Source organism: Ambystoma mexicanum, chromosome 1p, assembly GCF_040938575.1.
Source record: "Ambystoma mexicanum isolate Mex_15411 chromosome 1p, UKY_AmexF1_1, whole genome shotgun sequence".
Taxonomy (NCBI): domain Eukaryota; kingdom Metazoa; phylum Chordata; class Amphibia; order Caudata; family Ambystomatidae; genus Ambystoma; species Ambystoma mexicanum.
In genome coordinates this window covers 1345641799-1345657590 of record NC_090921.1, presented here as the reverse complement: position 1 = coordinate 1345657590, position 15792 = coordinate 1345641799, and positions in this window count along the sequence as shown.

Below are 15792 nucleotides of genomic sequence, written 5' to 3'. Positions count from 1 at the left end.
ATGCGGAAGCCAAGGATGTGTACAGAATGGCCAATTCTCAAGAGGGGGGACAGCTTATCCTCCAGCATATAGCTCAAAAGCTAGGAAGGTTTCGCCCAAGATCAGGCGGTGTATCAGGCACAACTGCCGCAAATGCAGTAGGCACTCTAGCCACAGCAAGCGCCATTGAATCCACTGCAAGGACAGTCACAGCATGCACCCATGCAGATACCGCAGAATGCAAACACAGGACAATTATTGACACCCAGGATACTCGGTGTCTAGGTGTCACTGTGGTGGAGGGAATCCTTTCACAGGTACAGGGGTATGCATGTATCCACAATAGGACAGCTCACAGGGCAACTTGATGTGTTCAGTACTATCAGTGACACCAGACCCCCAGAAACCAAGGGTTGATATGACGATAGAAGGAAAATCTTTTTCGTTTTTAGTAGGTACTGGTGCGACTCGTTCATGTATACGATAGGGGAAATATCCACCGTCGGGAATTACCATAAATGTTCAGGGATTCTCTGGAGCTACAAGCCAATTTCCTTTTATTGATGAATTGCCAGTCTCTATAGGAGAGTGTGACATGTCTGTTCCGTTGTTGAATTCAGGGCTATCACCAGTTAATATTTTGGGAAGAGATTTAATGACAAAGCTTAACATTACGATTTCTTTTACTGACAAAGGTATAGTGTGTTCCACTCCTGATATGATATGATATGATATGGCATTTATAACGCGCCTTTACACAAGTGTTTCAAGGCACGATTCATCTAATGTATCCTGAGATACATTATATGAATGTGGACTAATTGATATTGGCATTTACAGGGCAAATGGTTCTGCGAGGTGTGCCAATGAAACCAGAAGTTTTTCTTTATGGGGTGAGCATTTTTTTTAATATGGCTACCTGGCTTAGTGGGAAGGACTGTGAGAATACCTGATGAATTTTTATTTAGACCACAGATACCTTTGGACGAAGAGGCGGCACAGACTATTCACCTAGAATCAGATGCAGCTTTAGTAAGAGGGTAAATAGCAATGCTCGAAGGAACAGATGACGAGGGTAGACCGTGGAGAACAGTGATTGCTATTGGGGAAGGGTGCAGATTGACTGACACCACTGACAATGACATGTTTAGAGATGACCCATCAGAGGATAAAGTAGTGTTCTTTATGAGCATTACATATTGGAATAGAATAGAGAAAAGCAGATCCCACTGCGAATGGCGATAATGCGGCAGCGTCCAGCATTTTTTGATGAAGACTTGGAAAAAGTATCAAGCGCTTTATTGACTACAGGCCCTTATGACGTAGGCCTATTGAAGGAGGTACACGAGGTTAAGATAAAACTGAAGCCAGAACCGATTTTACCTCGAGCAAGACAGTACCCAATGTCTCGAGAGGCAGATGAGGGTATTTTTAAGACTATTTCAGCACTGATGGAACAAGGTATCCGTCAGGATCATTGTGCAACACTTCGGTGTAACATGTGAAAAAAATCAAAGAGAGGGTCAAGGAGATTCATACAGGACATGAGACTGATTAACCTGATTGTAGAGACAGAGTTTCCTTTATTTCCTAATCCTGTGACAATACTATGCAGTATCCCACTAGAAGCACGATATTTCAGGGTGATCGATTTGAAAAAAAAAAAATTCTCAATCCCATTGCACAAGGACTCACAAGACTTGACTTCATTTACGTTCTGCCAAATCCGACTGAAACACACTTGTTTGCCTCAAGGGTACTATGAGTCTGCATCGATCTTTAACAGAGTCCTACAGATGGACCTAGGCAATATTGATTTGAAGAGCGTTGTGATACAGTACGTAGATGATATTTTGATTTGTAGCATGACAGAAGATGAGTGCAGGCAAGAATTGATTCAGTTAATGACTATCCTAGTAGACAAAGAGAAGTTACAGTACTGCCAAGAAGAGGTGTTGTACATAGGCCAGTTGATCTCACATGAGGGAAAAAGGGTAACGCCTGAGAGAGCTGAGGCGATCATGAAAACTGCAAAACCGCACACGATAAAGCAGATGCAACCGTTTTTGGGACTATGTAATTATGTTAGAGCAAGACCCCTTTTGCAGGCTCTAAAGAAAGCACAGGTGGACAAAGGGAAAATAGAATGGACTGAGGAAATGGAGGGAGGATTTTAAGAGTTATGAAAGGACACTTCCCTTGCGAACAGTCATTGGCAGCAGTCGCGTTCGCAATTGAGAAATCTACAAGTATTATAATGAGTTGTTCTATGACCTTTTTGTGGAGCATGTTTTGTTTGCCATTTTAGAGAAATTCAAAGGTACATTGACATCTCAGAGAGCTTCTGTATATGAAGTGATAATATCAAATCCAGCGATCAAAATTGTCAGGTGTGAAATAGTGAACCTTGCCACATTTGTAGCTGAGCATGTGGCAGTGGGTGAGCATGTGCATGACTGTGCAGATTACACAGAGTTTTATGATGACATACCGTGTGTAAAGGAAAAAAAACTGTCTGGGTGGGAGATTCTCTTTATTAATGGTTCTTCGAAAATTGATCAAAGAAGTGGAGAAAGGCATTCTGGTGCAGCTGTAGTGAGGCATAGAGCAAATGGTGAATTTGAGATTGTACCAAGTGCAAGACTACTGTCTCACTTTTCGGCACAAGCAGTAGAATTGGCAGCACTTATTGTCGTGCTCAGAAATCATGCAGGGCAGGAAGTGATGGTGTATAGTGACTCCGCCTACGTGACGTCAACCGTACACGCAGGGCTAGCACATTGGAAACAGAGGGGCTACCTCCGAGCGGACGGCACTCCAGTGCAGCACGCATTTTTGTTGGACAGACTTTTTAAGGCACTACAACTCCCAAGAGCCATAGCGATAGTTAAATGCGCAGCGCATACTAAGCGAACTGCCTTTATCTCTTGTGGAAATCAAGCCGCAGACGCAGAAGCCAAAAGGTTTGCGTATTCATCAGGTACTTTAAATTTTGACAATCCAGTTGTTAAGGAGAATGTAGTCAGGATTATGGTAGTGAACGAAGGATTTAATCATTTACTGAGAACACAATTAATGGAGAGTCAAGGCAGTGCACCACAGGAAGAGCTGGAAGTATGGAAGTGAAGGAGGTGTTCTTTATCTCCCACAGAGGCATTATGGAAACAGTACAGCACTGGAAAGCCGGTGATGCCAGTAGCATTGTTAAAGGCGGCGCTTGAACAGCTGCACTACCCAGCGCATGTAACTTGGGAAAGTCTTGCTACAACAATTGCAGAAGACTGGTTTGTGCCAAATTCTTTAGAACACATTGCAGTTTATGTAGTAAACTGCATTGTATGTCAAATGTTTACCACTGGGCATACACTGCAAATGATTGGATGAGTAATTCCTCGACCGAATGGTCAATTTTATCATTTACATATTGATTATGTTGATATGCTGCAAGTATGTAATGGCTACAGGTATCTGATAATGGTGGTGTGTCCCTTCTCCAGGTGGATTGAAGCAGGTCCTTGAACACACTGCCACTTGCGCAGCAAGGTATTTAGTATGAGAAGTCTTTCCAAGATGGGGAGTGTGTGAGGTGCTGAGATCTGATAATGGGCCACATTTTGTTAATGAAGTATTTGAACAAATAGGATTATTGTTGAGCATTAAGCACAAGTTTTCTTCTACTTATCACCTGCAACTGTGAGAGACTCAATGACTTTTTAAAGCGAGGATCGCCAGGCTTAAGTTAACACTGAAGAAAGGATGGCTATGTTGCCTACCCTTAGCTTTATATGCCCTTAGGAATCAGCCTGGTTCGGACCACCACCTCACACCCCATGAGCTAGTGACATGGAGGCGAATGAGAATGCCTTTAACTCCTCCATTGAGGAGTAGAAGTGATGCCCAGAAAACTGCAGAATTGTTAGGAAATTAGCTACATTCATATTTGACATGTATGACAGCTAGTATCTCTGTCATTTCAGATCAACTCACGCGCTAGGGGAGTCGGTCTCAGAACACAGATGAAAACCATTCAGCAGCCAGATCTTCAGAACTATTATCAGCACCGAAACTGTTTGCTGGTGACACTGTACTGATTAGAAACTTCACTGGGAAGTGGAATGAGCCGAGATTCATTGGACCATATGTGGTGGAGGGTGTTACTCCCTCAGCAGTGAAGGTTCAACGCAGACAGCGTGGATTCGCCTCAACAACGTAAAGCTGGTGAGATGAGACTGTTACACCCCCAACAATTGATCCAGAAGCAAGACAAGAAGAAGAATTCCAGCATGTGAAGACTCTATCGATGAGAAGGAAGAAGGACGATAAGGCAAAGGCGTGATAAATGCAAGTTTGCATTTGGACTGTGGCTCTCCCTGGACACTCCTTATAGATATTAAAGCAGGCATGCAAACTAGTTACTTGTGCCACAGGAATCTTTGAAAATGAACTTTAGAAAGTTGTTAATACATTACTAATATGCCTCAACTGGATTTTGAGTTTGGATTCGATTATTGGTAACGCAAGCATTACCCCAATTCCTTTTTTACTGAATACTTGTTCAATTGAGTTTATGGTTCTCCCCGAAAGTGAAGTGCATTGTGTAGTACTTGCTGTCTTTGCATTTATTCTTCGAGCTTATCCTGCTCTTGTTAGAAGGGATGTGGACATCCACACATTTCTACAAGATCCTAAGAATGGCCCTGTAATAAGGAGGTTGCTTATAGCAATAGTAGAGGAGTTACTGCAAGTACCAAATATACTACAATTGCCGGAGTAGTGTTTTTCCTTCCTTAAATTGAAGTATAGTACAAGAGGAATGTTGAAAATGGTATGGTTTCAGAAAATGAGTGAGCGCGAGATACACTAGAATGGCACAAGTGGTGGGGATTAATATGTTGGTTTGCCATATACATATGCACTATTATGCTTTGTGCCTTTTGTTCCTTCTGATTTATTATTTTATTGATACAAAGAAGGCAGAAGTCCCTTTGATTCTCCCCACTCCAGTATCCTGTGGAGATTTGCCTATTACTGTGAAGCCAATACCTTTTGTGTTGTCCCCCCAACAGCAGAGCTGCTTTAGAGTGATTTCCATGAGTTGCTGACAAATTGAGAGGGAGATACAGGATAAGTACAGAGGAAGACGATAATGCGATAAACACATATTTAGACAGCACAGCACATTTCGGTAATAACATGTGTTATCAGCACATGAAAAAGGTTGGAGAGAGAACTTCCAAGGAAAGTTGCTATATTTGTTCTCTCATACCTTATGCGATGGGAACCTCTACGATATTCATAGCTACAGACGTAGCAGTGCAAAAAAGCTCATTGCCTGACACATCTCGCACTCTGCCAAACGAGAGGACAGTTGCAGGGTCGAACAGCATCCTTGGTATCAGTGACTGAAAAGACCTCTCCAAGAGAAGATTTGAAGACAAGAGAGAAGGCAGAAACACTGAATCTAGTGATAAGATATGAACAGCCTGGAATAAGCAAAACAGGAATCAGAAGAGAAGAAAACAAGATGCCGAATTGTCAAGGTAAGAATCAAGAAGGGATACAGAGATGTAAGGAAAGAGGCCAACTGCAAATTAAAGGAACAGTGCTGACTACAGAAGGATGGGCTGAAGGCCTGATTGTCTGCAAGGCACCAGCACTAACTGGGCAACCGGAATCAATTGTGTGGCATGCAGAGAATGAATGCAAGCATCATTGGCGGAAAATTGCAAAGTTTCTGACATGGGTCGATGATAAAGGAGGTCTGTTGCATATAGCACCTCCAGCAAATGCATAACTTTGTTTTAGAAACAATGGCACTAGGAAAGTTGGAGTAAATCATCAGTGTGGCTGAATTTTTGATGTACCAGCAAGAAGGATGGAACAGTAGTTCTAATGAACCACTACTGGGCCTGTGGATCCAGAGCCTACATGAGGCTGCCCAAGGATTTGGGAAGGATGTGCTCTGTAGTGCTTATTTATGTTCCTGCATTGGTGATTCCAAAAAGTGACCTGAACATTGGAGAGTTTCCAAAAGCCGATGATCATTTGAGAAACAGAAGATCATTGGGATTTATCAACCGAACAAAGAGGGAGAATTACTTTTCAGCTAAGTCAATAGAAGCCTTTGATTCTATTCTGAATGAGCACAGATTGTTCAATCAGATTTCAACAATATTCACGACTATCTTTATGCCTGGAATTCAGACAATGGCGAACGCAAAGTGGTTGCCAATCACTTGCTGGGAGCTCCTTCAGATGATCACCACTACTATAAAGGGATTCAATGTGATCAAGGAAGAATTAAGGACCATAAGACTGATGACCCTCCACGATAGATATGTCCTGGACACGATCACAGCAATGGATGGAGGTGTTTGTGCCAAAATCGGAGAATCATGTTGCACGTTCATACCTTCTCACAATGACGAGAATGGGACCTTGAAAGAGGCCATAACGTTGCTGATGACCTTACACAAAAAGATGGAAGATGAGACAGAGGACATTACAGATGACATGTTAATCCACTGTATATTTAAATGTAATATAAGCGGTTGTAGTGCTAATTTAGGTAAGAATTCACCAACAGCTCACCTTGGCAATCGATGACTCCAACTGGGAGAATCAAAGCAGCAGTGAAGATTTCCCAGTGACAGCCCTGGCCACTCAGCCCAGGGTAATGTGACCCAGGAGAGCGGGCAGGACTCCCAGGGAAACCCTCAATGGGAAGAAAACCCTGGACGAAATCCCAGCTCGTGCAGATCAGGCTAATGCTGGAAGGTTGGACGTCTCTGACAGGAACCCCCGGGAATCACACAAGACACCTTGTCTGCAGGAATGAGAAGGGAAGAAATAGGGAGCAGGTTAGAGGAGAGCCCAAACAAGGGAAAGGAAAGGAGAGAACAATGGAAATCCTCTCACCCGAAAAGGACTGAGGGAAGGGGACGAGAGTTCGGATCTGGAACCTGGCTGAGTAGAAAAGCTTTGGGAGAGTCTGGAAGGATAACAGGAGATGAGGACCAGGTAGAAATACCCAAGGGAATCCTAGAGGAAGGGAACTTACTCAGATGGGGAACTGGCCGGAACGGGAGACAAATAAGATTGATCCGCGAAGCTGACTGAGAACGAAACCAGTGAAAGCTGAGGGAAGGATCTGAAGAGAGAAAGTAACACAGGGTAAGTCGGGACCACAAACACAGAGGGAAATGAGAGCATGGAGAGAGAGGATTCAGAAGTGAACTCACGGAGCGTCAAAGGCAGAAGCGACGAAAAGCACTGACCGCTTCGTTTCCGGATAAAGGATCACGTGATCGGTCGTCCGCACATCAAGGGAGCGTGCAACTACTAGTCCGCTGCCAGCCGGTCGGGGAGAATCACCAGCTTCCAACTTGGAGATGTTAGGAATCAAAGCGCCGCACAAGCGGGTCCGTGCCCATAAAGACCACTTGCGGCAATGTGTAACAGTATGCCCCCTCCTCCGGGAGGGCTCCCCTGGTTTACCCGGATGAAGCAGGAAAAAACGCCGCACAAGACAGGGTGCGTGAACCCCAGAAGCTGGCTCCCAAGTTCTTTCAGCAGGAGATTAACCCTTCGAGTCAATCAGAAACTGCAATCGACCACGATGGAATCGTGAGTCACAGATAGCAGCTACCTCAAATTCAGGACCACTGTCAGTGAGAATCAGAGGCGGTAGAGAATCTCCATCGCGATGAAAACGATCCCGCACCACTGGCTTAATCTGAGACAGGTGGAAAACCGGGTGAATCCGAGACCAGGAAGCAGGTAAGGCAAGTCGGACAGTGGCAGTCCCAATCTTGGAGAGTACTAGAAGGGGACCAAAGTACCTGGGAGATAGCTTAGACGAGACCAAATGACGAGGAAGAAATCTGGAAGCCAACCAGACCGAATCCCCGATGGTCAGTTCCTTAAAGTCTCGACGACGAAGATCAGCGTACTTCTTCGCTCCATCCTGAGCTTTCTGTAACGACTGCTTAGCCAGTCTCTGTCCCTCATGGATATCTGCAATCAGAGAATCCACACCCGGACAGCCAGAATCGGAGGGAGACACATTCAGAGCAAAGGAAGGGTGATAACCATAGGTACAAAAGAAGGGAGTGGGCTGAAGAGCAGAATGCAAAGAATTGTTGTACGCAAATTCTGCAAATGGGAGCAGTTCCACCCAATTGTCTTGAGCCGCAGAAATAAAGCACCGTAAGTATCCCTCGAGGGTTTGGTTCAATCGCTCAGTTTGACCGTTCGTCTGGGGATGGTATCCAGAAGAGAGGGCATGTTTAATACCCAGAATGCGACAAACCTGTTGCCAAAAGAGAGCGGTGTACTGGGGACCTCTGTCCCGCACAATAGTGTCTGGTAGACCATGGCGAGAAAACACCTCAGAGAGAAAAATTTTGGACATGGAAGGAGCATTGGGTAATCTTCGCAAAGGAGTAAAGTGTGCTAACTTGGTGAAATAATCGATTGTTACCATGATAGTAGTCATATTCGCTGATGGCGGTAGATCAGATACGAAATCAGTGGAAATGATCTGCCAAGGACGGTCTGGTATGGGCATTCTTGCTAATAACCCTAACGGTGGTGAGCGAGGAGACTTGGCAAGAGCGCAGATCTTACAGGCGGCAACATAGTCCCGGACGTCAGATCTCATGGAAGGCCACCAGAAATGGTGTTGGATGAGTTCCAATGTGGGAAGTACACCCCTATGTCCTGCAGCTCGTGAGTCATGACAGATTTTTAACACCTCCAGTTGTAAAGAAGGAACGGGAATCAAAATTTAAGTATCATGAAAGTAGTATTCTGTTTCCTTGGAGAGATGATAAGTAGATGCCAGGTCTTCACAGAAAGTTTTATTAAGAGTGGTGGCTGTTCGTACCTCTTGCAGGAAATCAGTAAGTACTGCAATGAACCGGGCATTGGGAAACATCTTTTCTGGGCAAAAAGAAGAAGTTGGAGAATCCTTACGGGATAAAGCATCTGCTCTTAAATTATGTCTGCCAGGCCAGTAAATAAATTCTATCCGAAAAGGTAAGAAGAAGTAAGCCCAACGTGCTTGTCTGCTATTTGTGATGTAAGCATTTTGAAGAACCTTGAGATTTTGGTGATCTGTACGCACAAAGACAGGAAAGGGGGAACCCAAAAGCAAATGTCTCCATTCCTCGAAGGCGCGTTTGATAGCCATCAGTTTCTTCTCGAGTACAGAATAATTTATCTCAGCCGAAGTAAATGTCTTGGATAAGTATGCCACCGGTCTTTCTTCACCTTGTTCTGATGACTGTAACAACACAGCTCCTAAAGCATTCTGAGAAGGGTCTGTCTCGACAATGAATTGTTTGGATTGGTCAGGGTTGATCAAAATGGTTGAGGAAGTAAACATTTCCTTCAAAATATCGAATGCCTTCTGAGCTGATTCATTCCAAACAAATGAGACCCCTTTCTTGAGAACTCGAGTCAAGGGAAGTATGATTTCTGAGAAGGAAGGAATAAATTTACGATAAAAATTTGCGAACCCCAAAAACCTCTGTATGTCCTTTATCCCTGATGGAATAGGCCAATCCACAACTGTGGATATCTTTTTGGGGTCCATGGAAATACCCTGGGAAGATAGGACAAAGCCTAGATAGGTAACTTGTTTCTGATGGAATTCACACTTGGATGCTTTACAGTAGAGATGGTTGGATTGCAGGCGTTCTAGCACGGTGTTAACATGATGAATATGCTCTTCTTGGTTGTTGGAGTAAACAAGGATATCGTCGAGATAGATGATTACGAACCGGAACAATATGTCAGCAAATAGATGGTCCATGAATCTCTGAAATATTGCAGGAGCATTCACTAAGCCAAATGGCATTATGTGATATTCATAATGTCCAAAGGGAGTCCGGAATACAGTCTTCCATTCGTCTCCAGGTCCAATACGAATAAGATGGTATGCACCACAAAGATCCAACTTGGTATACCAAGAAGCCCCTTGAACAGCTTCAACAATGTCCGTGATGAGAGGCATGGGATATTTGTCAGTGATGGTTATTTTGTTGAGACCACGATAATCAATACAGGGACGGAGCTCACCTGAGTCCTTTTTGGGGATAAAGAGGAGCGTGCAACTACTAGACCGCTGCCAGCCGGTCGGGGAGAATCACCAGCTTCCAACTTGGAGATGTTAGGAATCAAAGCGCTGCACAAGTAGGTCCGTGCCCATAAAGACCACTTGTGGCGATGTGTAACATGACAGCTGGTTCGCGTCTATCTTCTCATGGATTCCACAATGGATGGTGAACATCTTTAAGTTCCTAGCAGCAGTACTGGTGATGGTGATGTTTGGATTCTGTGTGATCAGGATAATAATCACACAGTGTAAGAAGACAGCAAAAATGGCAGTAGGAATGAAGATCATGATCAATGACGAATCAGGGTTTGGGACCAAGGAGCTGACGAATGAAGAAAACAGAAAATATATAGAGGCCAGCATTTTAGCACCTGAGGGAATGAAGTTCTTGCATCCAAGAAATCACAGGAAGTACGTGGGACGATGGATTTATTGTAATCTGAATGGACAATGCAGCCACATTACCTGGAGTGTTGATGAACATGTAAAATCAGCAGGATCCCTGAAGAGAGTAGTGAAGATTTGGACCCCGAAGAGACACTTCTTCAAAGGAAGATATCAACATGTGAAGACTGGTGAAGGAGTGGTCAATGAATCAACCAGAGGGGGGAGTGTAGAGGATCAGCTGAATGCCTCTGCAAGAAGTCCCACCCCCATGATGCCTATACCTTGAAGAACCTTTGACACGAGGTATCCATTGAGAAAACCTTATCTGATGTATCACCGTAAAGATGACAATCTCTTAAAGGAGATCCCTGAAGAAGTATGAAGATGAATGAAAGAGAAGATTAGTGACAACGAAAGAAGCAAGCGTGACGCACTGAGGAGAGAGATCGAAGAAGAGAATGCATAGACAGTATAGAATCTGATGACGAAGTAAAGAATCGAGAAGACTTTCATATGCAAAATGAAGATTGCTTGTGTGAAGATCACTGCAGAAAATGCAAGCCGTTTTATAACTGCACAGATGATGTAACGCAAGTAGACTATGTAATCATGAAGGCTGGCTATCCGTAGTGGGTAAACTGCAGGCCGTGCCGCCATTATATAGATTCTGGATATTTGATGTCACAATTTTAGTAAGCTCAAACCTGTGGAGAAAGGAGGAAATGATAACTATGCATGTGTCGTAGCAAAGAACTAAGCTGAAGACGGAAGGTAGACCTAGAGAGGCTGTCTAGCCTGTTGTCAAAGGATGAAGCAGCAAAAACTGGTTTTCAGTCCTTGAAGAACAGTGAATGTGAGATGTCGAGATGTTAAGTTGCAAAGCGAGAACGCCATGAATGCCAAGTTTCTTTATTCAGACAATTTAATGCTATAACATGGCCCAATTCACAATCGCCTGTCACGTGAGTCCAGGATGGAAATAGAAGTGGGCATGCAGACCAGAACTTTGATAAGCATATGGTCACACTCCCATATTTTCCCAGAGAAGAGAAGCTACTACAAGGCCAAGTTCAAAGACAAATTGAATGGCAGACGGCGTGAGCGATGAGAGATGTTGGGCTAATTGGGTAGGGAGGCACAGTCAAGTTCACCCAATGGCACCTGGTGTACCAACTTACTTGCTGCTAGTGAGATGAATATTCCAGAAGGGTACAAGCATGCCAACCAATTGTAGAGGGCCATATAGCGAAGGGCCTTATAATTTGAGAGCCAATGAGATGCTGTGTACTTTATTACTGATGAAGATGACTTGCACTAGGTTAGGGCATATGTTGTCCACCTCATTATAGAGACCCAATCACAATCCAATCCCTTTTAGAAAGTATACAATTCCATATAGGTTTTCTTAGTTTGCCATGTAGTATGATGTCACATATGGCGAATGTTTGCTATTAAAATATGATTTTTTTATTAAATCCTTTGAGAATATGCTTTGTGACATCCGTTGATGTCCGTTGTAACTAACTTGAAATTAAAACAGTATTTCTAGACACTTCGACAACTTCCTGTGTCAGTCTTATCATTTGGTGTAAGAGTTATTCTGCATCTCCTTCCATTGTACGATGTGTTACCTCAATTAAAAGGGCCATAAGGGTTCAGGTGTTTTCCTGCAACCTACCTACTATGACCAACTCAGCCTTCTGCTGCAAATGTAATATCCTGCATCTTACCTATTATGACTCACTCGGTCTTGTGCATATCCTGCATCTTACCTATGACTAACTCAGCCTTGTGCTATGAATGTAATATCCTGCATCCTACCTATTTCGACCAACTCAGCCTTGTGCTCTGAATGGAATATGTTCTGTTATGTTATGTTATGTTACTTTGCATTTATATAGCGCCTTATGTACAATTGGTATGATCTCAAGGCGCTGGTAGGTTGAACACCCTCGGGAACCGTAGTTCAAGTCAGTAGAGAGAGAGAGAGAGTCATAAGGTGCGTGTGAGCACCGGATATGTGTGCAGCTGGTGTGGCAATCGTATGATAGCTGCTTCTTAGCGATAAGTGTGGGGGTTGAGAGATCAGGAGTATGTGTTCGTTCTGGCAGGGTGATAATACGAGACTGATTCTGGCCGCGTTAGGCCTGTGGAGAACGCCTGGGCTGGCGCATGTGCAGCCAGTTGTGTTTATTTAGGATGGTGGGAAGTATGTGGCAGGTGTTGGAATGAGAAAAGCTATACCAAATGTGTCCTAGTATTGCTGTGTTCTAGTTGAGTGGTAGTGTATAGAAGAGAGTAAGCGTGGTGATGTGATATGGTGGTTTTCAGTAGGTGCTTGAGATCGAGCGCACATCTGAACCATTTATTCTATCCGTTTTATTCACCCAGTCTGTTCAATCGGCTTTGTCTGTTCACACATTTCGCCTGGTACTTTATTTGGTTTATTAGTCATTCCATTCATTCTATCATTCGATCGTTCATCTACATAAACTGTTCAGCCATCTCCATCCGGTTCTGCCCACTCTATCCATTCTGCCCATTCTATCTATTCTTTCCACTCCATCCGTTCCGCCATCTCGATTTGATCGTTCCATTCCATTTACTCATCTGTACATACATTCCATCGATTCCATCCATTCCATCTGCTCCATCCACTCCATCTGTCCCATCCACTCCATCCGTTCCATCCACTCCATCCGTTCCATAAACTCGATTAGTTCCATGCACTGCATATGTCCCATGCATTCCATCCGCCCCATGCTCTTAATCCCTCACCTACACTCCATCGGTTCTATGAACTCATCATTTCCATGTACTTTATACGTTTCATGCATTCCATCCATTCCATGATCTCCCTCCATTTTATGCACTCCATCAGTTCTATCTGTAACATCTATTCCATCCGTTCAATCCACTCCATCTGTTCTATCCACTCCATTTGTTCCTATCATTCCATGCGCACTATCCATTCTATGCACTCTATCTGTTCCATGCACTCTATCCGTTCCATGCACTCTATCCGTTCCATGCACTTTATTGGTAGCATGCATTTTATCCGTTCCATGCACTCGATCTGTTCCATGCACTCGATCTTTTCCATGCACTAGATCCTTTCCATGGACTCCATCCGTTCCATGGACTCCATCCGGACTCATCTCTTCCATGCACTCTATCAGTTTCATGTACTCCATCTGATGGAGTTCCACCCATTTCATCCACTCCACACACTTCATCCGCTCCACACACGTCATCCGCTCCAGACATGTCATCCGCTCCACACACGTCATCTGCTCCACACACATCATCCGCTCCACACACATCAGTTCCACACACGTCATCTGTTCCACACACTTCATGCGCTCCACACCCTACATCCGCTCCACACACTTCATCCGCTCCATACTCATCATTCGCTCCACACTCTTCATCCGTTCCACACTCTTCGTCCGCTCCACACTCATCTTCCGCTCCACACTCATCATCTGCTCCACACTCATCATCCTGAAACACACCTACTATGAATCAGGCAGCCTGTGTTGCGAATTTAATTTCTTGCTTATGTCTATCTGCATGCGTGAAGCAGCCCCCCGCACCATGAGGTGAGGCTGTGCCAGAATATATATGCTTACCTATTGTGATTTTACATTTAATGCACTTTCTGTAATTAGCGCCTAGATGCCTCAGGGCTTTGTGCGCTGAAATTAATGCAAAATAAATAAAAAATAAATAAAAGGTGGCCTGCTAATTTCCCAAAATCGTGTCTCTCTGTGCTTTAGTAGTAAGCACATGCTGTCACACTCCTTTAGAGTAGAACCTACATGCCTTCAGAAGGTAACCAGTGATATAGTCAACCAAAAAAACAGAGATTAAAAAATCAACGAGTAAAAAACATCAATTTTGGTTAATAAAGAGGGTACAAAATATTTAACAGAGGAATGAAGGTCGAAATGAAGGTCTGAGCGTTGAATTACAGGTGGACGTTTTGGTTGTAAAAAAAAAGTATAATTAGATTTTAATTAAAAATAGTATAAATGGGAGGAGAAAATAGAGGGTTCATGGGTAGAAGAGGTCCCGGAGGTACAGGGTTATCCCTCCGTAAAATGTATTGATAAGGCAAGTGCAGGTACACATTCATTTAGGTGCTGCTGAGCAGCTGATTTCTAAATGACCCTCGCACTGCTAAGTGGTGGGACGTTGCAGGGAAGCTGAAGTGACAGGACAGCCGTGTTCAGCAGCTATAACCTTTCCAATCTCCACTGAACAAATGCAAAGATGTATGCCTGGATTTTGAAATTGTGTGCAAGAAACACGCTGAGCTTAGTTTTCCAGTGCGATTATTAAGAGTGCAAAGTGATGGTGATAGTCTGTGTCCTTCGAATTCATTTCATTCATATCCGCTGAGAAAAGGAAAGGGAGCGGCACAATATTCAGCAGCGTTTTGTGTGCTCTATTCATGTGGCTTACAGAAGGGGAAGCCAGAGAACCAGAAGGTAGAGCATATTCAAGCCAAGCCAGGCATCACGGCGGTACTGACACAATGTCTGCATCTATACAGTCTCTATGTGTCCGAGGGGTGGGCACTCAAAGCACGTAGATTGAGCAGGGGCACAACATCACAACATTGATGGTGATTTTGACCCAAAACCTTCTACGTAGTTGTCCTCCAGTTAGCCAAGTTGCTTTCTGCATTGCACGTTGTCCTGCAGTTAGTCAGGCTGCGTTCTGCATTGTCCTCCAGTTAGTCAGGTTGCTTTCTGCATTGCACGTTGTCCTGCAGTTAGTCCGGTTGCTTTCTGCATTGTCCTCCAGTTAGTCAGGTTGCTTTCTGCATTGCACGTTGTCCTGCAGTTAGTCCGGTTGCTTTCTGCATTGTCCTCCAGTTAGTCAGGTTGCTTTCTGCATTGCACGTTGTCCTGCAGTTAGTCCGGTTGCTTTCTGCATTGTCCTCCAGTTAACCAAGTTGCTTTCTGCATTGCACGTTGTCCTGCAGTTAGTCAGGCTGCGTTCTGCATTGTCCTCCAGTTAGTCAGGTTGCTTTCTGCATTGCACGTTGTCCTGCAGTTAGTCCGGTTGCTTTCTGCATTGTCCTCCAGTTAGTCAGGTTGCTTTCTGCATTGCACATTGTCCTGCAGTTAGTCAGGTTGCTTTCTGCATTGCACTTCTGGGATCCCGGTTGCTTCAGGCAGTGCTTTAAATTGAAAAAAAGAGTCTTCTGGGTCGAGAGCTTTAAGGCTGACAGCTTTTCAAACATCAAGTGGGACATAGTTATTTGCTGTTTGTCCTGGCAACATGTGTTAGCGATA